At 34.6% G+C, this 25,371-nt stretch overlaps 1 protein-coding gene across 3 annotated transcripts in view; it reads right to left on the reverse strand.

Moving 5' to 3' along the window:
- The window catches only part of LOC138943585 (nucleolysin TIAR), a 408,695-nt gene that overhangs the window by 171,307 nt on the left and 212,017 nt on the right, over nucleotides 1-25,371 (reverse strand). The gene's annotated exons all lie outside the window — the stretch shown is intronic.

Here is a 25,371-nt window from a genome sequence, read left to right on the forward strand (position 1 = left end):
TTTTTAGCTTAAAAATATTATAGAAATTATTTTTAAAGAAGCTATTTTATAATAATATTTCTATTGTATATACATTGAGACATGTATATTATATGACATGTAAGAGTGATAAAGATATGAATATTTGCTATGCGTGTGTGAATGTATATTATAAATATATATTTCTAATACTTATAATTCTCTTGTGTTATTATTTTTTAAATTTACTTATGTTTATGTGTTCCTATGAAAATCAAAAGGGTAGTATATATTGTATTTTATCATTTACAAAACATTTACATTTATGTAGATAATATGATATTTTCTCTTATTATATAAAAAACTTGAGAGATTACATATCTTTAAATATAAAAAAACCTGACTACCTATTTTTTTGTATTATTCCTTTTTATTGCTTTTTAAGAAATAAAGATATACACAAAAAAAGAACACTTATTGTGATATAACACCATGCATTTTAATCGCATATAAAATGATATAAATAATAAACGGACATTTATCCTTGAAAAGATATAGATTTCATATTGCAATATACTTGTTAATTAACTATTAATAATATACTTGGCAATTACATTAGGATAACTTCAATTAAAATTAGCTTACGTATATATTGTATATGCAAATAAAACTGCATGTATGTGTGTCTGTAATAAATGTTGTGCATTTTGATATAAAAATGTTTTATAACGTTTTCAAAGAAAGTTATTTTTTTCATTAAATATCTTTGTTAGATATTTAATGAATATTTTTTTATTAAATACCTACATATTTATATTTATGATTATATAGTCAATCTAATGCAAACCTGTAACATGTTTTCTATAATTTATTTTAGTTATTAAAAAATTATTATTTATAATTTTAAAATTTTAAATTTTTATTTTTATAAATATTTAGATAATAAAACTAGTTTAGTATATAAAAACATAAAAATTATAGCATTACACTATCCGCTATAATATTCGAAATAAAGTTGTGATCTAAAAAAAAAATCCCTTTTTTCTAATATTTTTTTCTCGAAAATATAAAGTAAAAAATAAATAGGAATATTTATATCGAAGCTGTAGAATTCAATTTTTACACGTCTTTTGATACTTCACAAGATTTCAAGACGAAACTGATCACTTTAGCCAAACTATGTCAACATTCAATACTTATTAGGTTCAAAATAGAACAATGCAGTGTGTCTGACTCAATGCGGCTCGTATCACTGATCCATTAAGTGGCGCCGCTCGCTGGTAGCAGATTGAACTAGGGTGATTGCAATGCTAAGCTTCGACCGAATACCGAAAGGATTCCCTCCACTGTTTTCGGTAACATTGATGCAGGGCAAGGACAGGAGTTGGGTTTATCTTATTGAGACCTTTTTGATTGAAGTGAAGAAAGGGATAGGAGAGATTTACGAGCGCCCGAATTTCTTATAAACATGATAATTCGATTTGTCTAAGTTTAAGATTGCGTGATATTATGGTCCAGAACATCATAAGTGTATACAAAGAGATGATCGAATTTTAAATATCTTTTCGTATAATTTTATTAAAATACTATTATACGATATACTCTACTATTAAATTATTAATCAATGATTAATAATTGTAAATTTAATGTTAGTAAATAAATATTTTTTATACAATCTAATATTTATGTTAAAAAGCTTTGCTATTAATTGAAGGAATTATTATTTATGCTCACTGATATTAATTAGACGAGATTTATTAAACTTCAAATTACGGTTTATTGGCGTTAACATTTTGTATTTGCAATGTAGTTGTTTGAATCATTTGATATATGAAAGAGATAATTTCATGTTTTCACGCATAGTCTAAAATGACATTTGTGGTATCAATGAAAAGTTTCGAAATGCTTCATATAACAAAGCTTTAAAGCATCGTGCATATTGATATTATTCTGTATTTAATCTCTGATATTGTCGCTAATTACAGAGCTAACTGTTCTGTAATTTGGCGATTTGTTTTATACATGTAATTTCGTAATAAACATAAACAAGTAAAATTATAAAGCACATTATCGTACGATTAAATGGAAAGTCAATGTTTAGCTTTCACAATTTCGGTATCAAATTACAGTTTCTGTAAGCCATTAATGCACTTATATAAATCGTTGAATTGGCATTTGAAATTTGTTTCTGGGGACATAATTATTTGCGCTTAAATTCTTTAGAGATTAAATTGTTGCTTTTTTTTAAAGATTTAACAAACCAGAAATATAATGCATTTTACACTTTATAGTATACTTTTAATCTACTCAGAAAAATTTAAATATCTTTTAATGAGATTAATTCTGTATAACACATAATGCTTCATGATATCAGTTAAGATTAATCATTTTTGTAATTTTGTAACTTTAGACTCATACGTAAGCTACATGTTTACAATTATGCAAAATGAAATTTAAATCTTATTGATAGAGAAGAGGATATGGATTGGTACTTGCCGCACCGATACGAGAGAATGCCATAAGATATTTGAGAAATATCTTATGTTAGTGGACGACTTTGGCTCATGTTCAAACTTATAAATAATTCCGTTTGCGATCGCGATCGCCACATTTGTCTACAAGACGTAGGGGGGACAAAGTGACATGCGAAACGCAAGGTGATGCGATCTTGAGCATAGGGAATCTATGAAGCATTGACATTAGACAGCCAAGAGGGAATCTATAGCTATTGATTTTCATTGCAATATAGATCTTGTTGTGACTCCATTAGAATTACTATAGCCATTTCTGGCTTACTCTTTTCTCTATACAAGATGATATTGCTATCCGTTGCAAAAGAACACTTTTATATAATTTCATATTTTTTATTATATAAACGGATTCTGAACAGATTGCATATATTATTTATCTACGAAGTATTCTTCATTATCTAATACAAACTAAGCGATTTATTGTGTCTGCTTTACTTATTTTGGAAGAGAAATAACTTTGAACATTCACACAGAGGGAAAGATCAATATTCTTTGGAAATGCTAACTTGTATGGAATGTTAACTTGTATTAAGTAAGTCTTTTTAAATAAAGTAACACGATATTGGATAAAATATCTCGATAAAGATCGTATTATATCTCCCTTGTTATTATATTCATTCACGAAGAATATCGAACCGAAGTACGTTACATTGCGCGAGACAAGATTTCTCATTATGTTAGAATAACGAAGAACAATAACAAGGCAAAGTCTACATGATACATCGCGATGATTCGATATGTTATATGTTTTTTAAATTAGAAATTTCTTTGATGCAACATCTTCGACGTTACGGTGTGGTTGAGCTGAGCTGATTACAGATATAACATGGCAAACGAACAACGACGTGGCCGGAGAGCAATTTTTATTTTCCGCATATTAGTTTAAATTCTATCATAAATTGGCTCTTTCGCGGAAGAGAGCCCGGAGATAGGGCTCCAAAATGGAACGAAGACTGGCGGGAAAGCGTCGAGTTCCGTGATGGAGCGAGCTGGGAACGAGAGACGAACCGGGCTTACACGCAGATGGAAGATAGAAGGACGGAGGATGAGCCTCGGGCGATTTGCTCGACATTGCTATGTTGCAGTAATTGCAGCTAATTAAGAGCTTGAACTCTCTCGTCTCTCCTCTCTCTATTCTAGGGCCCCCATACTCGGGTCTTCTCCAGAGGGCACGCCGTAACCTCTGCACGCTACATCTTTCTGTCCGCCTAACCGCCGCCGTCTTGTCTATCGTCGGAGAGACTGTATATCGCGGTGTCGCTCGACTACCTCTCGATCAACAAAGAGGATGTTTTGCAAGCACAAATATCGTTTTTTTTTTCTCTCACTTTTTCAGGATAATGTAATTGCCACTATATCTTATCGCCGACGGAACATTATCGAATACATTATTTTATAAGAAATATACTTTCTAAATACAATGATTGAGTTTAACTACTTTGAAAAGCGTTTATCTGAATCCGACGCAAGTGATAAGTTATATCATATTATAGCAAAACGATAATAAGATTTGTATTTACAACGCAGAAATTTTTTATATTTGGAACTTGATTAAATGTTTTATAAGATCTAATTATTTGAATTTATGTCGTTTCTCGCATATCAAAAATTTATTCGTTAACATTTGTTAATTCTATCTAGAACACATTTTTATATTTTTAATTAATGTATGCACATTATTCTATTATGCTATGGAAATATGAGATTAATATATAATTTTTAGTTTGCAAACTTTATATAATAGTTATATATTCAAAATTGTAATCTAAAATATTTACGTTACCGTTTCTTTTTTGCCAATTTATAAATACTTGTGCCATCCTTGTGCAAATCGATAGCACACATACACACACACACACATTAATCAGTATTCTATAAATATCAGAAGTAATAATTATTGCTAATTTTTTAAAATTTTGCCTGTTAGATACTAACATAAAATTTAATTTTCTAAGATAGTAATTTTATATCTTGTATTTGACATAAAAATAATGCTTTATTTACGGTGTCCGGCAAGCATTTAGATAAAAAAAATGTATATTTTCTACAGTAAAACACATAGATATACACGGATTAAAATAAAAATGTCATAAATATTTTTATACGGTGAAAGCTAAAAACATACTGTAGAACAATTTCATAATACGTTTTCATAAAATGGAAAGATTATAAAAAATTTGTCCTATTGTCATAGTTCGTATATATTTACAAGTATTAATATAAATCCGCGTAATATTTTTAGTTGAATGTTTACGTAACTTTGGATTATCAAAAGTATTATTCCATATATTCGACACCAATTTCTCACTCTTTATTTTTCTCTCTTTCTGTTTTTTCCTTTTTATTTTTTTCTGTTTCTCTCTTTCTGCGAGATCTTGATTGGAAATATGAATTATCTATTTTGGTTTAAATAAGACTTAAGAATTGCACATTTCCTTCGAAAGTGTATTCTTTATCATTATACAAATATCTATAATACGAATTGCAAATGACATTTCTAGATATCTAATGATACAATAGTGTTACGCGATATGTTTTATGGTTATAATAGTTTAACAAGTCAGCCTCTCTTCGATAGTCGAGATATTGTCTCCTGGAGTTTCGCTGTCGTTACCACGCTCGCTTACGTTTGATCGATGACTCCTCCATCGGGCTGATAGAGGACATCGGTTACAACTTGCTTTGTATTAGACACAGGAAGTTCATACATCTATTGCGCGTATACACATATGTCAGCCTCAAGATTAACGGGACAACTTGTCCACGTGGCAATCCATATCTGAATACTTATGTGAAAATTTAGGAACGATAATCCGAATCGTTTCTTTTGCGTTTTGTAAGATGAGTAATTTGTCGTAAATAAAATCCGCGAGTTGAAAGATACGCATGTTGCTTCAATATCGTCCATTGAATTTGCGTAATCGAATTAATGAAAATGCAAAGTGAGATAAATCATGTGGATATATTGGATACTAAATGCCCGAGTTATTTCCTTTATTGACTACTTCGCAAAAAAATACGCAATTAAAAGCGAGAAGTCAAAATTATATGGACAGTTAAAAGTATACGTTATAAATTATATTTGGCGATAAAGTTGCGTTCTTGGGAAAATCTGGTAATAATAATTTCTTTTTACAGTAAAAAAGTATATGATATAGTCTTTTCCTCTTTCTTCCTTTATCTAATCTTTCTGTTTCTCTTTTTTTTCCTCTCTTTTCTTTTTATCTTCCTTTTTCTTTTGTTACATTGTATAATATACCAACTAGAAAAGAAGAAGTATAAGGTCCATCTGAATGGATAATAAGTTCACTTGCGTGTTAAATTTTTTTATGTTTCGTACATTTGTCAGCGTGTTTTCTCTTGACATAAGTTCGTGTCCACGTGCTAAAGAAAAGCAAGATATTATGTAAGTGTAACTTTGCGTGAGGTATAATACATTTACAATAATTTTGCATATTTTCTGATATGATTTACTGATATGTATCACAGTTGCGTTGTATGTATGTTCTCTTATCATATCTTACTTGATAATACTTTGTACATAAATTTATGCATTTACTTAAAGCAGTTATTAATATGTATCGAGAAAAAAAAAGATTGACATATGGAATTTATTTGGCAAAGAAAAAAATTGATAACAATTTGTTATTAAGGTTATTAAAAAATAAAAAATAAATTAAAAAATTCATTACAATTTACTAAATAAACGAAAAAATAATTCGATAACTTAATAAATTGTTATATTAATTTTTCTATTTTTATATAATATCTTCTATTTTCGTATAAAAGTATTTGTTATAAATTCATTATTTAACTTTAATATGTACGATATTTTTGAAAGCGTTATATGATAGTTGTACCATTTCTCGTGATTAGAAGCTTCTTGTGTCCCTTGCAGGAAAATTTCAGCGAATTATTGGATTTCCGTGCACGCATAAGTAAAGACATGTACTGTAGATGCGCTATCACGACCAAGATGATATAGCGATCCATCTAGCAAGTAGTTGGGACAACTTAGTTCTCGTGCGTGCGAGACTTCCCGTGCCTCTGTTGCTCTTACTCCTTCTCCCGTGGGTTCACCGCATGTATACAGACATACACAACGCATATACGCATCGCACACAAATATATACGTATATATACTCTCACGTGACGTACGACCCTGTTCGCGAGGCAGACAGTGGCTAATCTACGTGTACGAAACCATTTAATACACAGTAGACAAAGGTGGACACCCCAACGCACTTACGCATACACGCGCCCGGTCTCAAACTGTGTGCTCGTGAGAGAGAGAGAGAGAGAGAGAGAGAGAGAGAGAGAGAGAGAAGGAGAGAAAAGGGTAGCAAGATAGGAAGCAGTCAATAATTCATGCATTACTCTCGGTTATTATGCTACTGTGGTCTGCTGTGACCGTATGTGTGGTCGACGATTCGGCTTTACATTTGCTTTGCCGACCATAGTATCGGCCGAATCGCGCATACGGTGATTTACTAATTCGTAACCGCGCACCACGTCCGATAGAACTCTATCAACTTATTCATGGGTGCTCGCAAGAGCAACCCCGACGCGTACCCCGCGACCTTCCTCCCACCCTTGTCTCTCCATTTACGCTCTCTCGCAGAATGCTTACTCGCGAACGGTCCTTACAGGTATATATCGCCTCGAATTGTTGCGCGTACGTATCTGCATGATAATGGAAGATGGGATACTCCTGGCTGTGCGATCACATCTTTGAGTGACGCGGTAATTTCCAGCCGTGCGTAACATCGAGATGAAGACGTTTCGACCTAGTTACAGCCAAGATCGCATCGCACAGAATGTTCTTGATTCGTTTGTATCTGGTCTTTCGCTTAGCTTTCGCTCGCTCGCATCAACACTATGTAACGGAGAAGATAGATGACGATCCATTCTCTAACGATCGTTTATGTATATGTTACAAACGACTTTAACCTGTAGATTAATCAACGCACTGGAGCATCTTGACACTTGTGTGATTGTGCCAAACGAAAGATAAATGTTACTTAGTGACTAACTTTATGTAAATTCATGTCATATGTTTTCGCAAGTGTATCGATTTAATTAATTATTTATATATATATATATATATATATATATATATATACAATTTTTAAGTATTCTTTAATTATAAGTCCTTTAGCTTACGTACTTTTTTTATGTAATTTTCTATTATATCACGCTACTTATTGTTTGTAAGTAATTGTTTGAAAGTACTTGTATATGCTTTTTCCATGTTAAAAGCTGATCCATGAAAAATTAAAACATGTCTTGTTGCTATTATTTACCTCGCTGTGACAGTGAAGAAGGATAAAGCAGCGATGGAAAAAGAAAGATTACTTTTTACTGTGTCTGAGTAGAAACTCTGGCCTGTTTGTCTTACGCTAATTAACTGAACATGAAATATTTTCCACAGACGCCTTGGGGTCTTTCAGGTCGGAAGTCGGAGAAGAAAGAAAATACCGAACGAAAAAGAGACTAAGTTAGAAGTTGATTCTATTCAGCAATTTTTCGGTTGCTTGTCAATTCTTTTTCTGAGAAAGATAAAAAATTATCTGCAGATAAATCAACAAAATAGCACGTAGAATTTATATCGGTTATATGAATTTGTTATATTCATATTAATTAATTTTTTTGAATATTAACGCGAATGCAAAATTTTTCGACGATTGTTCTTGCAAAGTAAACAACATCGAGCTCTTCGTTCTGTCTTAGGATCGTTATGCATATGAGAAAAAAAAAAAAAGAAAAAGAAAGCGGAGATCATTGCAAGCGCCGAATAAGAAAATGAAACGCGTTTCATAAAATTACATATGTAACCGGGAATTTATTTTCTTTTAAAAGGTCGGCGGTTCATTATAAATGTTATTAAACGCCGGAGGTTCTTTGGACCCGGCGGTGTTTAACATTTGAAGCGTCCAAGTTTTTTTACTTTCTTTTGCGAGCTTTTCGTCGCAATTCCCTCTTTCTAACTGACCCTGCGTCTTTTCCAAGCGTCATCCTTACCGCCTCCGTCCACCAAAAGTAGGTTCATGCAAAACGTTTGTCTTGACGAAGACATTGCAATCTCGTGCGAGTCCAAGTTTTCCGGTTCGCGCAGCACGATTTTTCAATGGCAGTTTCGAAGAATACAGACATAAGAACATGCGGACAGAGGACTGTGGTATATGTATGAGACAATGGTGGAGGGATCGTGCACGGATATTCGTAAGATTTACTTCGTCTGCCTTTACATTTGATGCTTCTAATTAACCCGGTAACGCGATAATAACAATTATCCGAGTACGAAGTTTCTGCGGAAGTTGCTTCATAGCTCGCCGCTTCGCGATATGTGTACGTATATCTGTGTGTGTATCTATATGCATGTGTGTATATCTATGTTTATGTATATGAAGGTGTATGCGCCTTATACATTTGTATACACTCAGTCACGTGTACATCTGTGAACTCTGGCATATACTTGTTCGGTAACGTTTGACGTGACGGCATCGCGCCGTATATATGTTTCTCGTAACAACCCTCGCCTATCATCTGTAGGTAGTAAATTTAGGTTTATCCGAGGTATCTACGAGACGTTGTTGGTATGAGAGTTAAACGTCGCCTCGTTCTCTCGGTTATATAATCAACTTTGTTGAGGTTGTAGTTAGAATTACTTTTGTTCTAAACTAACAGATTGATTAATAAAAACATTGCATCGATTGCGCTACTGATGAAAAGCATAATTAATAGTAAAGAAAAAAAACAAAATTCGTGATTTTATTCTTTCTAGTCAAAAGAGACGATTATTATATATAATAATACATTTATTATAGAAATTTAAAAAAAGTTTTAGTATATTTTTATTAAATATAATTATGTTTCCAACGAGCGGGCCAAAGTTAATATATACAATAATTCATCTCGACATAGCGGTTGTTTTAACATGCCATGTTTTAGACATTTTTAATAATTAAATAAAAGATCGATAAAATTACCGAACAATACGAGAGATTTGCATAACTTTGACTTATTATCGAGGACACATGCGTATGTATAATATATTTAACGGTACGACAATGTATTTCAATGAATGGAACTTAAAGTATTGCTATTTTTGTCGGAGGCAATGTCGGCTTGCGTCAGCGTATCTGTCTTGTGGAAATCGTACTTTTGTTCAGGTTCTGGTTTTACTCACGGCCGAAAGATAGGGCAAGGAAACAAAACAGAGGAACTGGCAATTTACTGCCTTTCCTTCCTAGAGAAGGTCCGGCTAAATAAGAGAGCCGGGGTCTTATTAGCAGATGATGGGGGACGACGCTATGCCATCCACCTACACTTTCTCGGGAAATAACGCTGCTTTGAGTTAACAGAACAGAGATGCAGAAAAATGTCGGTGGACGGAGGTAGTTTGTCAACCCAGGGCTTGTTCCGAGCAAATCTAATTAAAGCTGTACATTTTTCTTTCATTACGACTTCTCTACTCGCTAACCTTTCGCCTTTAATATTCACTTCTTTTTTATGGTAAATGGTCCGTGCGATATCTGAGACTCATCATTTATGAATTATTAATATTTAAACTTTTTGTTCTTTTTTTTTTATTTTTCGTGTATTCAAAATTGTCTTAATAATGATTATTAAATAATTTCTCTTTATTTTTTTGCTTAACATATTTGATAGAGTTTATCGCGTTAATTGTGTGATAGATTTTGTCAAAATTTTATCTTTCCAAAATTTTTGATAATTACAAAAATTGCTTCGATGTTATAACGATATTTAAACATTTATTATTAAACAATATTATTAGAAAGATAATTTTGTATCAAGCAATATTACATTATATTATACAGCAATATCTAGAAATTTAAACAGCTGTTTAGTCACATCTTTCGTCTTTTTCATTAAACGCGGACCACAAAATAGGAACAAAAATAGCAGTGGACAAAAGCGTTGATCTTATTAGTTCGCCCGATGACATTTTTTTGCGGAGAAATAGCTTCACGCTCCATGTACAAAGAACGTAAATGTATCCCTATTCTGCGTCTACTTCGATACGTTTCGCTCGCCCGTACGTTCCACAACTGAGTTCCAGCTTTCGGGTGAATTAGCGCAACAGCGCGACTAGCTATACTTGAGCAGTCGTGTAATCTCGCGTATAGGCTGTCCCTTTCATAAACGCGCAGGGCATTGTCGGTTGCACACGAATGCCTGGGTACCCAGTGGTTACGGTAATGAAATTGCTACGCTACCCCTACAACTGATATTATTCCGCTTCCAACAGGAATACCGGCCATTGCGTCGGTTGGTTTAGGGACCAGCGGAGTGATATTTCGCGAAGTTTCCTCAAGCTATTCGCAAGCTCTCTCCCATTAAACACGCGTAGTGTCCGCTCTCTCTATCCGATAGACACGATTGTATCCTACGGTCGAATACGCTCGCGTGATGGTCCGAACTACTTACGCTTAAATATTTAACGCTGTCGATTGAGTGTCACCGGAAAGAATATTTTCGCGCTTTTAGTTCGATGAATTATATATTTAAAACTTGAGCAAGAGAAAAAAAAAATAAAAGGGATGGTACAATTTATCTGATAGTAGATAAATGCGTTTTTTTTTTAATGTTTGATTAAAATAAACTTTCAATAATATTGGTGAAAATAATCTGTAGAAATAATAAATAGTTTTTTATAATTTTTTTTTTAATTGATGAATGAATCGCGAGTTTAATCTAGTCTTTAATCCAATTGAGAATATATAATCCGTAAAAAAAATTTTTTTTTTAAACGAATGCACAACGTTTATGCACAACGTCATAAAAGCAGCGGATTGTATAATATATAATATTATTTCTACAATTTATTTTTAATGATTAGACAAGCATTGTAAAATGTAATTAATGCTATTCCGGAGACCACTTCAATAGATTATTTTATATTTTTATTTTGAATATATAATTTAACATGGAAAATTTATTTTTTATCATAAAGCAAGTTCCTATTTATTTTAAAATTCTGTGAGCGAAGCGAATAATGAAATATTATGCTTTATAAAACAGCAAACGGCGTAATATAGGATTGAAAGTATAAATTACAGAGAAATTTGTAAATGAATCATTTGAAACTGAAATATGAGAGTAAGCTGGCTACGGCCGTGCAGTGAACATTCCAGTTCTGTGCCTGCGCAGTCAATATTTACCTGGCAAACGCCATGCAATGAATTCGTGCAGTCTGTGCGAAATGACGTTTTATGTTATGTTTACATTTTCATTATTTATTTTACGCGGTATCAGCTGTTCACCATGTAGTATTGTTTAACGTAATTCAATGAAAGGAGACGCTTGACTTGGCTGTTTAGACGGATAAGCTTAACAATATGTGAGATCAGATAATTTATTCTGCAAAAATAACTTTCGTTAAAACGCCAATTTAATGAAACGTTTCTCATGTTGTTATAATAAACTATTTATGAATATCTAGAAAAATACTTAGAATTAAAGTAGATTTCTCACTCTTTTTCTGTCTCAATAAAAAATTATAATATTACTTCAATAATTCTTTATATTCCGATTATCTTTCATTCCATAATGCAAATAGTATAAAGATAATACTTTATTTCTCCTGTTATTTTATTAATAACGCTTGAAATTCATTTTAAAATAAATAATTTCAGGAGATAGTAAAATCTAGTTGTTGCTGTGATTAATGGCTCGATAATCTGGTTTTATAACGGTTATCCGATATTACCGAAAGCGAACGAACGTGTTAGTCGGATTATTCTCGATATTTAAACGTAACCACCGTACCTAGCGACGTTTGTGCAGGATTAGTCCTTCGATTAACCTTAATACAGTCTCATGTCACTCGGAACGTCTTTTGGAGGAAACGACGATTTTATGCAGGGTGTAAGACGGCGCCGAAAGAGCAGAGTATTACTATCCTAAAGGAAAATCGGTAATGACTGCGAGAAAGTGAGAGCCACTGGTTTCTATCGTAGCAGTTCAATTATAGTTACCACGTTAACGAGGACGCCAGAAAGCCGATAATGTCGCGATACGGGTTAGAGACTGGCCATGATTCCTTTATGTTAACGAATGCTTATATAGCGGAAACCGTCACATAGATAATTATACATATATTGGATATCAAAGATAGTAGAGAAATTAGCTGAAAATGATGGTCCTCGATGCTTATAGGAACGGTCGCTTTTATTCGAAATATTAGTTTGTACGCTTAATTGAGATTGGAAAGCTGTGCACTTTACGTGAAATAAAAGAGTTCTATCATATTGGAAGAAATTTTATGGAAAATCTTTTTTAATATATTATTATGTTTGAGTTTTTATATGTGTTGGCTTATTTTGAATCATTATAATTTTATGACAACGGCTAAAAATAAAGCTGACGTATTCTGAGGATAAATTACCTTCTTTTAGTGATGAATTTTCTTTTATACAGCTATATTATATATATTTTGTCTATACATATATGAGTGACGTTATCTCAAAAAAGTTTTCCCTATTTATATTAATGAAATTAACGCGTGAAAATATTATAAACCGTGCGAAAAAATATCATCGATAAAAAAAGACATAGAAATTTATAAAATATTTCAATCGTTAAGTTTCAGTTTTAAAATATATTTAAATACAGCATGAACACATAACACATACTATTTTAAATATTATCGATTGTTAATTAAAAAAATGATTAACAATAGGTAAATAAACGTAGCTATAATTATCTTAAATAAGAAAAATATGTCTGTCTTATGAATGTTTTGACAGAAGCATTTCAGATTTTGAATTCATTCACGCTGTAAAATTAATTAAATTTGCTTAATTAATTTCTGAGATGTACTGGTGCAAAAAAAAATCATTAATATTTTATGAATACAAAAGAGACAAGAGAGGAAAATAAACGACTCCGCGCTCGCGGACGGAATACTCAAGATACGCGCCCACGCCACGTCGAGAAGCGAACGAATAAACGGGGCGATCCGATCTTTATACGGTACAAAGAGAACGGTAACGTTGAAACAGTGGCGAGAGAAAGTACGACGCGGGTGCGAGCTGACGGGGCGAAGTAGTACTCGCCGAAACTCGCCATTGTGTGTGTCCCGTGGCTCGTCGCTTCGCGCAGTTATTACCGCGATAATATCTCGGACGGTGCAGCACAAAATGCCCAATTAGGTATGAAGAGCGCGAAAAAAAGACAAGTCGGTCGACGAGAGAAAGAGGGTAAAATAGGAGTGAGAGACGAAGGGGTCGGGGGAGGTGTGACAGTGAGAGATAGAGAGAGGATTATATCCGAATAGGCAAACGGTAGTCGACGAGGAACGGTGGGGAGAAAGAGAATCGTATATGAGAAAACGCATTGGTAGAGGGAAGAAAGGGTGCAGGTGAAAGGGGATGCAATGTAGAGGTAGGTAGCTAGGTATGTAGAAGAGGGCAAGGGTAAAGCGCACCTCTCCCCTACCCCTGCCTGCAACCGTCAGGAGGTGAGAGAGAGAGTGGGCTAGTCAGGGGGTTTTGCGCAATGCGCCCGCTGGCGCTGCAGTGGAGTTTATTCCTGATCTCTGCGTACGTTCCTCTCTGTTTGCACGCCATTGTGTGTCACAGGCTGTTGCAGTTCGCAACTTTTTATGCGCGGGTCGCGATCCCTCGCTGCGAACACGCGCGAGGGGTGAAATAGGGTAGCCGCCGATTCGGCTTTGCTTCTTCCTTGACTTCTTCGTTCCCCAGGCCAACGATCACGATTGCCCTACGACATCGCAAAAAGAGGGTAGGGAAGGGGAAGGCGTACTTATATTTATAGCTCGTATACTTTACGCAACTTGACGTTGTTCTGGAAAGAACACTTGCATCTCGACTCTCCGATGTTTTCTAATTCGTACGATCAAATCTTGCACAACAGGATGACGGCGCTCTACCTACCACGCGTCGATCTCACTCAAGAAGGACGTTTCAGCGTTTTCGCCGTTTCGCGAGTTTATTGTCTTTTATTCGCATTGTTATTCATATTAGAAAATAGATTATTCACCATTTGTTTTTCTCATTATCAGCGATGTTCCATTAGCTCGTAATTATCAGCTTGCAGGAACAGTCAATATAAATGTTGGCGCGCGCGCAATTAATAGCTTAAATAGATTTATTATTGTAATGCATTGGCAGATTAATAATTATATAAATTAAAATTAACAGCTTTGTTTCTATTAAATATATTTGGTTATATAATGATATATATATATATATATATATATATATATTTTTATAATTAGTAATTTCAAATTTGTATAGTTATTTAAAAAAAAAAATATTATTATTATTTTATATATTAAAATAAACATCTGTTTACACTGAACAATGTAGAATTTCACTAAAGATGTGATTCACATCTGTCTACTAGTTATACTGTGATACATTGCTAAATGCAGAAGAACGTCAAAATTGCAATTTATGGATATTTACGACGCGCGCGTAACACGCGAAAATACATTGCTGCGGTATTGCATGATCGAATATGCATTTACCTGGCTTTTAATATGACGTCTTTTCCATTATTAAATGGCACTCTAAAATATCGTCTGGAACATGACTTTTCACCTCGAAAGTAGCTGAAAGTGGCTTACAGTACATGCTATAAGTTTCTTCCATCGAAATTCTAAACCACTTGAAAGATGAGAAATTTCATTCAATCCATTGCTATTGATATGCCTCGAATACCTTGCAGAAATACATGGATATATATTTATCTCGGCTTCAAAGTTTGATAGCCGAAAATCAAAATTTTACAATGGATAAAGTGCTTGAATATGTGTTGTCGTTCAAATATATTTTCGCTTAAATTATGTATACTTTGTGATTTATTTTTTACAATAGATTACTAAAATATATAATATTTAAAAAATATTAAAAATATTATGGAATGAATATTATAAATATAATTTTCTTATCATATTTAAATTATTATTGTTATTATTATATTGTAACATTGGAAAAATAATACAAATTATTAATTACTTCATTTAATGAGAACTTTGTTGCAGCTATTTACTATATTATATTTCTCTCCGTTAAAACTTGTTTGCTATACGTAATATTAATCGTTGTTAATTAAATTACTTATTGCAAAGGTTGTTATTGTTGATTACCGTTACATTTTATATGAGGCTCCCAATTGTTAACGCAAGTAAAATAAACAAGCGCAAAGTAATTAGCACGTGCGCATATGCCAAAACCTTCTGCACATAAATTATAATTTTCCACTCTTGCAACCACATATTTGACAAGCGCCATCTCTTTTACATCATTTTGCCGACAATGCGAAACTGTTAGTCGTGATATTTGTAATGTGTGTCGCAGCGGAAAAAAATGTTTGGACACATTCCAATTAATATACCCAGCCGTTAAGAAAAAATGAACAGCTAAAAGTGGAGCGTGTTGCGTACAGCACGCGAGCGCAGTGCGCGAGAAAAATTTATTTATTTTTTTTATTCTCGTCGCGGAACATGCTGTTTCTGCAAACCGTTACCTGACGAACTAATAAAGTTCATCGAATGCAATCTCAGTCAAGCGTTTTAAAAAGATTATACGAACGAGAGAAACGACTCGCGGGAAAAGTGAAATAGAAAAGTCGCCTTTCGCATTATCTGTTGACAATTCATTATTGGATTCGATACACCCGCTTTTGAATTCCAATAGCGAAAAGTTTCCTACTCCGCGCAACCGTGTCTATACTATATTGTATCGACAAACAAACACGCAAACACACGGCCGCGTAGCGACCCGCGTTGGTAATACGTATATGCACTTATATACGAATCCTCGAAATAAACCCGACGCCGAAGGGAAGAGTGGGCCCTGCTGGTGTGTTTGTTTAGAAAATAAGAACGCGTTGTTCGAAACTTGTATACTCAACTCACCCCCAACTTTCCTCTTCTCGCTACCGCAGAGTCCTTATCCATCCCTATGCACCCCCCGTTCGCCTCTCCGTCGTTACCGCGTCCTGCCACTGGCAATTCACGTTCGCCTCCGTGTGGTACTCGCGTATTTTTCTTCCCGCATTCGAAACGTCCCCTGCTTGTGTTTTTTTTCGTTTCTTTCTATGTATATTTGGTTCCGCAATATTTTAGCAATAGCCCCAACAATGCTCGTGAGGAAAGCGCATAGCAGCTGTGGGAATGTACAATATATACTTGTAACATTGTCGACATGTGTGTGTGTTTTTTCATAAACAGCATTTATGCTCGCTTTTCTTTTGCCAAAGTTATAGTCGAGAAAAAATACAAGTTTTAAACAAATAATTATATAATTTCTTATGCAAAATATAGTAAAACATTTAAAATAAGATTGTCTCTAAATCGCGTGAAACGTAATGATATAATTAAAGAAAAAAATAATATATGAAATATATTATATTGTTACATTATTAAAACTATAATAGTGTTTTTATAGTATAAATTGCAATATAACTATTTTATTTTTTTTATCCTACACTAACTCTCCCTTTCTTTCTTTCAATTTTAGAAATATTATACAAATAATCATTTAATATCGTATTCGCTACTTTTTCGTATTTTCTTTATCAAATCTATTAATTGTATTCATTAGATATCAACAGACGCATTTCGGCATATCATGTCGCATTGCGTTTTAATGTATATATATATTTTCTCGCCATATTTTAAATATTCCTCGCTTATTTTCTCTTCTTCAATCGGTCCTACAATATCTCAGCGATAGCGATAGTCCCCTTTCCATAGGATAGGATGCTATGATTGCAGGTGCATAATGTATATATGTAATATTGGCGGATCAAGCATTATCCCTTTCTTATCGATCTTTTTCGCGCCTTCTCTTTCCACGATATTCCTTTGCACACCTTTCTTCTAACCAGCACGCTGACGTTCTTCCATCTCTATCGTTCTGTTTCTTCAACAGTGCGCTATCCTATTTTCCATCGCCAATTCTTATCGTCTTTACACACGAATGTACATTGGTATTCCACGTTCTTATCATATCATGCGACATATCCTTCGTAGAAGGATATAGAATATATATATATATATATATATATCGATCCCGGGTAGGTCTTCGAGGCAATCGGTCTCCGTCGGCATCCCCGAATAATTTATCTAAAACCGGTTTATTAATAATTCAGAGTGCTCGGTTCCCGTGCGTGCGACAAACATTGCGGAGAAAAAAGAGTGGATAGAGTGAAACGTGGGTCGCAAGAGGAGGGTGAGCGGGAGAACGTTCATTAGGGTACAGGCGGTCAAATACGCCCGAGGGATGAATAATGCTACGACGATGTACAATCGCATACACATGAATTGGTTGTATGTACCTGCCGTTCCGGTAAACAAGCGCAGAAAGATCAGCTTCATACAACAATAAAATTCTTCATGTTACGACGCAGCTGTTTTGTCGGCTATCGATGATATTATTGTTATCTCGTTAAATTATTAATTACGTCCCTTATGGCTGCTTCAGAATGGCACGCATTCGTACAAGGCTATTGCTTAAAATCATGATATTAACCGCATATATAGAGTATCCGATAATTTAATAATTTAATTGCTTTTAAAAACAATGATAAAGTCCGGTGTCTGGTCGCACTTGGCATGGTGCTACTGGTGTGCCTAAGGCACTTTTCACAGTCAAGCGTTCGAATTAATTAAATTGGAAAATATTTCGCGTAAATATTGAACAAATGCATTGTGATTGTAAATTGTAAATGGCACTGCAACAAAATGGAATATCAACAAAAGTATCGTTTTCGGATAAAGAGATTTTTTTTATTTCCGTTAATAAAATTAAACCTATTTTAATGTTTTAAATGTAAAATGAATATACAGATTATATAAAAACATTTTTTATTATCGCATTTTAAATTTGGAAATCATGTTTTAAAATTTTGTTCCTTTAATGAACGAACCAATATATGTTCTTTTAATTATTCGATCAGTAATAATTTTAATTGAAGCAGTATGTGCAAGTATATTTAATATTTGTACACTTTGTAACGTCTCGTATTAACATTTCATTATTTTAATTTAATAATGATGCGATATCCAATTTCGCATATAATTTTCAAGTTTGTGGAATTGTAAAATCTAATCGTCATCGCGCGCATTGATTTGTTTCACTCGCGAATAAGCCATCAAAGAATACGATTTTTGTGGGACAGTTTTTGATTGGCAGTGAGCGATCTTTGCGAATTGAACGGTATCGATTTTATTGCGCGCGTTGCGTGAAATTTCCGAGGCAGCTTTCGACTATCTCGTGAGGTCGCGGTAAAACAAATAGTATGTATGCAAAAGCAAAACGAAACAAAAAGGGATGCTGCGATGACCGAGTGACGACAGCGCGGTATGCTAAAAATGCACATGCGCATAACTCAGCGGTTTAATCGCGAATGCAACTACGGCACGCGTAATGAAAGCGCCTCGAAAAACAAGCTGGCAGCAGCAGCGGCGATGGTTGCAAAGCTAGTAGTAACAGCAACGATAGCACCGGCACGTAACACACGCGGGCAATATTTAGGAGGGTAGGAAAGGGTAGTAGACAACATTCTTGTGGTGAACTCTCGTAAACACTCGCTCGACCCAAGGGTGGGAGACCAGTCCCATAAATCCAACCTCTCCCAACCTGGACATTAGGCCGAATTAAAAAGTTATTTTTTTAGTGGCTTCCTTTCTCCTTCATTGCTTGAGCATTGCGTTTAGCGGGCTTGCTTATACGTGCTTGCCCATTTCTAAGGCATCTCTTGTTCTAGCCATAATGGAACGAAAAATGACTAGCGTGGAAAGTTGTTGGCTACTTTTCCAGAATGCATCTTGCCAGTTACTCGGGAGGCGTTATTTTGTAAATACATAACGAATACATTTTACCTGTTTTCGTACTGCTTTGAGTCCGATTCAATGTAAAAAAAAAAAAAATATATATATATATATAACAATATTATTATTTTATTTATTTTAATATTATTCAAATTCTTAATTAAAGTAATTAATTAAGAAATAAGATAAAATATACAAACATCAATATGTACAATAATTGGGAATTAAAAGCATATTTTATATTAATATGTATATCATGTAAACTGTAAATATTATTTATTTTGATTAAAAAATATCTGCGTATTTATGTTACTTTGAAATTGATTGACTCATTGCGTTAGAATTATGCAATTTGTAATTTTATTCAACAAACTTAATAATAGCATAACAGCATAGCAAAAATATTAACAATACAATGGACCAAAAGAATCGATGATTCGTGAGAGAAATTATAAGAAAAAGCTCGAACTTTCTTTAGATTGCTTAGTTGGGGTTTTAAGTATGTAACAAGTCATCTAACAATTGCCTATGTCTGGCTTTGTCTAGGACTTACTTTGCCGCGCAGAAACAAAGGTTGTTTCTATTGTATTAAGTTTGCCAGCTCTGCAATGAAACTGTTAGTTTACGCGGGTACTTTATTAATTAATAGGAGAACTCGGGAGTGCAGTGAATGTCGTTGGTACTTTTGGTTTGTTTCGACTTTTGTCTGGTTACTTCGCTGCTAATCGTTGTTAAATACGCGATATATATGTAAAATTTTAGTATTTTGCTTGCTTCTCCTGTATTCTTAATATAAAGCTTGTAACTTGAAACTTTATTTATTATAATGCTGTTATTTAATTAAACCCATTTTCTTGCAATTGAGAGATATAGAGAAGAAATATAAAAGAACGACAGTCAAAAAAGTTAAAGTAGTTAAAAATATAACGTATCATTAAAAAAAGAGAAAAATTCATAAAATCTCCGATAACAATATCGCAACAAATTGCAGGTGAAAGATTAAAAGTCATTTTTTCTGTATTTTTAAAAGTACTTAACAAATATTGTACAATATTTAGAATAATAATAGGGAATTATATATTTTTATGCGCCGAGGTTTCTAGAAATGTAGTTTTCATTGATGCCTAAGATACGTTTTTACAAACTAGACGAAATGGACAGTGACGGAGTACTTGCATATTTTATAAGCATCGTTGACGGGGAGAGGAAAACGCCTCTGAAGAACCGAGTGTTTCGATGATTAGCATGTCAGAGCGCGCGCCACCCTCCGGTAAGACTTCATCTAGAATTCTGTTTAATTTCTGCGCGCATTAGCCCGCTGCGCTTCTTCTCTCTCTTTCATTTTTTTCTTCATTCTCGCTTTTGAACTCGTGCAACTGTCCACGATTCTAAATTTTTCGCGATATGTGACATATGAAGAGGTAGACTAAAAGTAGTCACGTTATAGCTGGAAAGTGGATGCATGGCGGAGGATAGTGAAACGTGTTATTGAAGAAGAGGCGAAATGCTGGAGCCCCGCTAGGGAAATTAAGGGGCTTTTTAATCCCGCAAGACGAATCGCAAGCATCTCAGAGAAAATTTCATTTTCTTCAGGTATAAACGGAAGATAATAAAAGTAAGCAGCTAACGCTTAACATATTACCTGTGATGCAGCACTGGAGACCTGTTCTGATCTCTATATAAGCATCTTATCGAGTATTATACCGATGTACCGTGCGCTATAATACCTATCTAGGGAATGGCCCCGCATATAAGATATTATATAAGATTAAGATTAAGATTAAACGACACGATTAATTCAATTGCTTCAGATGATAATTGAAAGTAACAAATAATTTTTTTTTTTAAATTTTATTTATTACATATAATAATAAAGTTTTTTATCGTTCTATTTTAAAATTGAATCCACAAATAGACTTCTTTTTACGAAGCTTTCGTCTCAAATATCGCGTTATATGCAAGATACTCGTAAGATATGTAGCATGTGAAGAAACCAGGCGAAGGAATAACTTTTGGAATGTAAAGCATCGAAATCGCTTGGAGTATCAGAAATGTCGAGTGGTATTTGGTCTACCTCTTTTGGTTTCCGGAAAACGTCGAAGAGTTTTCCGCAGCGGAAAAGAAAATCGACGTCAAAAATGTGTGGAACGATATAAAATGACTAAGTGCTTTTCGAACGATTCGTGTCGCTTACGGTATTTTTGCATAGTGAAAATATTCTTCTTAGAAAACAAATTGACAATTCAGTTTACCGCGTTTATGCCATTAATATTTTGCGTTTTCAATTGAACGAAGTGCGTTACGTAAATATAAGAAACTGTTGATTTGTTTGATTAAAATATTAGCAACGATTGACAAATACATTTCTAATAAATATAAGATTATTTTACAAAAAATATTTATAAAGACAAATCATTTTTTACTTTAATATATTTAAGCTTTAGTTATATATTTATGTATAAACTAAATCAAAAAAACATCTATTGTAATAAATACTAAAAATCTCTTTGCTATTATATTACATATACACAAAAATATATTAAAACTTCTATTATTTTTACAAATTACACCGCAAAAACTTTATTGATAAATCATCTATCCTGATCTTTAATTTAAATATTTGTTTAATTGTGTATTAATTAATTTATATAAAATATTTACAGAATATTAAAAAAAAGCAGAGATAAGATGAGAGAGATGCATTTGTCTTTGGATTTTCAATCTTATAAATTTAGCCTCGAAGGAGGTAACCGTTTTTTTGTTCGCAAAAGAATATGCGCATGTCCGCACCTATTGTTTAGTGTTGTTGAATATTTATTTGCAACGAAGTGAAATATGGAGATGTAATTATACGACGAGCGAAAGATCGGAAAGAAACAGAAAGAGAAAGAGGAAGAGAGAGTTGGATCGAGCGAGGAGTTAGGAGCTTGCTCGAAACAACGCTCGCCCTTGGGCGTGTAATTACGCGCTTTGTTTTTCGAAAGCCTTCAGGATCAACGCAAATGCGTGCTGGTAGTAGCTACAGAGAATACCGTACCTTCGTAGTCGTCACAGCATTGTTTTCGCAACAGACCGATGATTCTTTCTCTCTTCCTTTTCCTCTTTCTACTGCGCATCCTCTCTCTCTTGCAATCGTTCACTTTGCTATCCTTCAAAATTTGTGCAGTAAAACAGGGACCGTTTCACTTTCTTTTACTTTCTGTCAGTGTCAATTCTGCCTTGCCTTAGATTGATGGATTAAATAATCAGTTACTAGGGTAGGGCAGGGCATTATTCGCGATAATATACATATGTTCTTGTATTATACAATAATAAGTAAATATTAGGAATATTATAAGGAAACATCGTTGAAATGTAAGAACGCTTTATCGGATTTATCTCATGTTGATTCGAAAACTTATCGAGGAACAATCTCATGCGCGAGATTGCTTTATCTTCGAGCAGCGCGAAGAAACTCATTAAAGCAGCGAATTTCAAAGGCAAATGATGAGAATTGATAATATCCAATATCGACTCGTAATTAGTCGAGCTAATAACGTTTCTTTTTTTCTTCGCTTATGCCTCGAGCGGTCCGCCGAGGAAGACGAAATGTATAAACCAACTACTAACCATTGAACAAAAGGGATGAAAAAACACACAAGAAATCGAAGAACGTCAGATACAGGAGGAATACAGTAGGGATTAGCGTAAAGTATCCTTTGTGAAATACCGCGTGGTATCCACCGTCGATTTCAAGATCGGTCTCTGCAAAAGTCAGTTTTCTGCCTTTGGGTTCACCATTGATCCCTTTCTTGCTCTTTGACGCTACCTCCTCACCCGCATATGGCTTTCCGTTGCACGTGCGCTATGTTTACGGAGCTTTTAAGCGCCCGCAGCATAATTCTCATAACCACGGACAAAGAGAGCGAGAAGGAGGGTTTGCGCGAATACGGGATAGACAAACGGGCAGAAGAGCGGTGAGACCGTACGAGATCAAGCCAGTAACCACGAAGTCGGAGCTAAGACTATGCGCTTCTGGGTATGTTTTGCTTAGAGAGAACATAATGCATATACGCGCGCCAGTGGACGGGGGTCGAGGGCGACGCAGGAAATGCTCTGCGAGGAATCGCCGTGGGGCTTGGCGTGGCAGAATTGCAGCTACGACTTCCAGATGTATATAAAGGGGGTGGGAAAAGGGGGAAACTACTAGTCGGCTCAGGTTACCACAACACGCCGGGGGCCTCTCGAGGTTGGACATCCCCAGTAGTTTAGCGGGACCTTATACCTTCTCTGTACAGCGCCACGGCGTTCCTCCTACGCCCCGTCCTGTGTTTGCTCACAAAGCCGGCAGAGAGAAAGGGCGAGGTTAATTAATTAACGAGTTTTTACTTAGGCCACAACCATGCCAGGCCAAGCGATGCCGGCGAGGCCGCGCCCCGCGTATGTTTGTTGTATTCTCGGTTTGTTGGTAATTGTTAGTCATTTATGTAAACGTAATTTGGGAAGGCTTGGGTGGTAGCTCTAGCCGCGGGCGACATTCCGCGCTAAATCAAACATAGCTGTATTCCAGTAATATACAGTAAGCTGCGCGCACGAACAAGCGCGAAACGGATGCTTCCTAAGCGTACGGAGCGACACGTACAACTCGAATCTACTATAAGCGGAAAGTTTATCACCCGCGGATATATAGCTACGCGCTACTGCATCGCCTTCAGCTGCTACCGAGAGCGCATTTGGGGAATAAAACCTCTCGTTAATAGATCTTGCAACTACACAGATCCAATTTCCTGCTGATATGTGCAGGCAGTCTTCGCAAAACTTCTTTCTCAAAATAAAATTGTACTCTCGTTATATCTGTTCTTTTCTTTTCTTTTCTTAAAATTTGAACATTAAGGCAAATTGTGAAATTGGCATTTCGATAATGTCGTATATGTGACTTTACTACTCCAACAAATTTTAATTAAAAATGCAGATTTGTGCACATACGCATATATATATATATATATATATATATTTTTTTTTATTTTATTTTATAACATGTTATAATAAATATCAATTATATATGTGAATATTTCCTGTAATATTCAACGCGCATAATTTTTCATTTTTATTCACAATGAACAGCAAGTTATAAAGTCTACTATTATCCCTATACGTATATCCCTGTACGTATACGTATATAATAAATAAATATATATATATATATAGCTATAAAAATATTGATTCTCCAAGTCTATTTTTTTCTGAAAGCTATTTAATAATCAATAATTATTATGGTGGAAGAAAACTTACCGATTTTTCACAATTTTAAAATTATTCTATTGTTCTAAAAGCAATGGGAGCGAAAAAATGTCTGAAAATCATACTCGATAAATCGATTACCTTCAGCGATACAATATGCGCATGCCGCGTTAGATATGGATGGTGATCGTGGGAAAGCTGGCGCTGGAGCAACATCAAGTGCCCCGCGGTGAATAGACTCTTTCTCTCTTACTCTCGCGTTCACCATGACTGGCAAATCAACGCCGCCTCCCTTGTCCCTGTGTGTTCACTTTATTTACGCGTGAAACAACAAATACATGTATACACCGAATGTGATGCCATAGCCACCATAAAGGCTTACGCGTACCCATAAATCCCAATTACAGCTACGAATGCTGCAGACCAACGGCCGTGACACGCCGCAAAGTGCGGCCTGTCCATAAATTGTACCGAGCCGGACGTACCGAATTTTCCATGCAATTTGAATAAGAGATACGCATTTGGGAAAGTATGCGCGCGCATGCGAGCTTTCGTCCGTACACGGCTCTCATCTCGCCGATGCACGTGAAATTTTCAGAGAATGTTACGCTCGATCTATCCGATGCACCGGTTTATCGCGCGATAGTCGGACCTGTTTTATATTCATCTCCTAGCAAAACTGAAAAGAATTCGGGGATGCGCGTGTTGTTTATCGGATACATTTTCAGCCGCTATAAATACAATTTTATATGACGTCGCCGGTTGCGTTGATAGTTTAAGGTAGATACGTTTTGGGAGGGGAAAAAAAAAATATATATATATATATTTTTTTTT

The sequence above is a fragment of the Polyergus mexicanus genome, unplaced genomic scaffold (genome assembly GCF_030449975.1).
Source record: "Polyergus mexicanus isolate NDT 795.1 unplaced genomic scaffold, iyPolMexi1.0 SCAF_27, whole genome shotgun sequence".
In the NCBI taxonomy this organism is placed as follows: domain Eukaryota; kingdom Metazoa; phylum Arthropoda; class Insecta; order Hymenoptera; family Formicidae; genus Polyergus; species Polyergus mexicanus.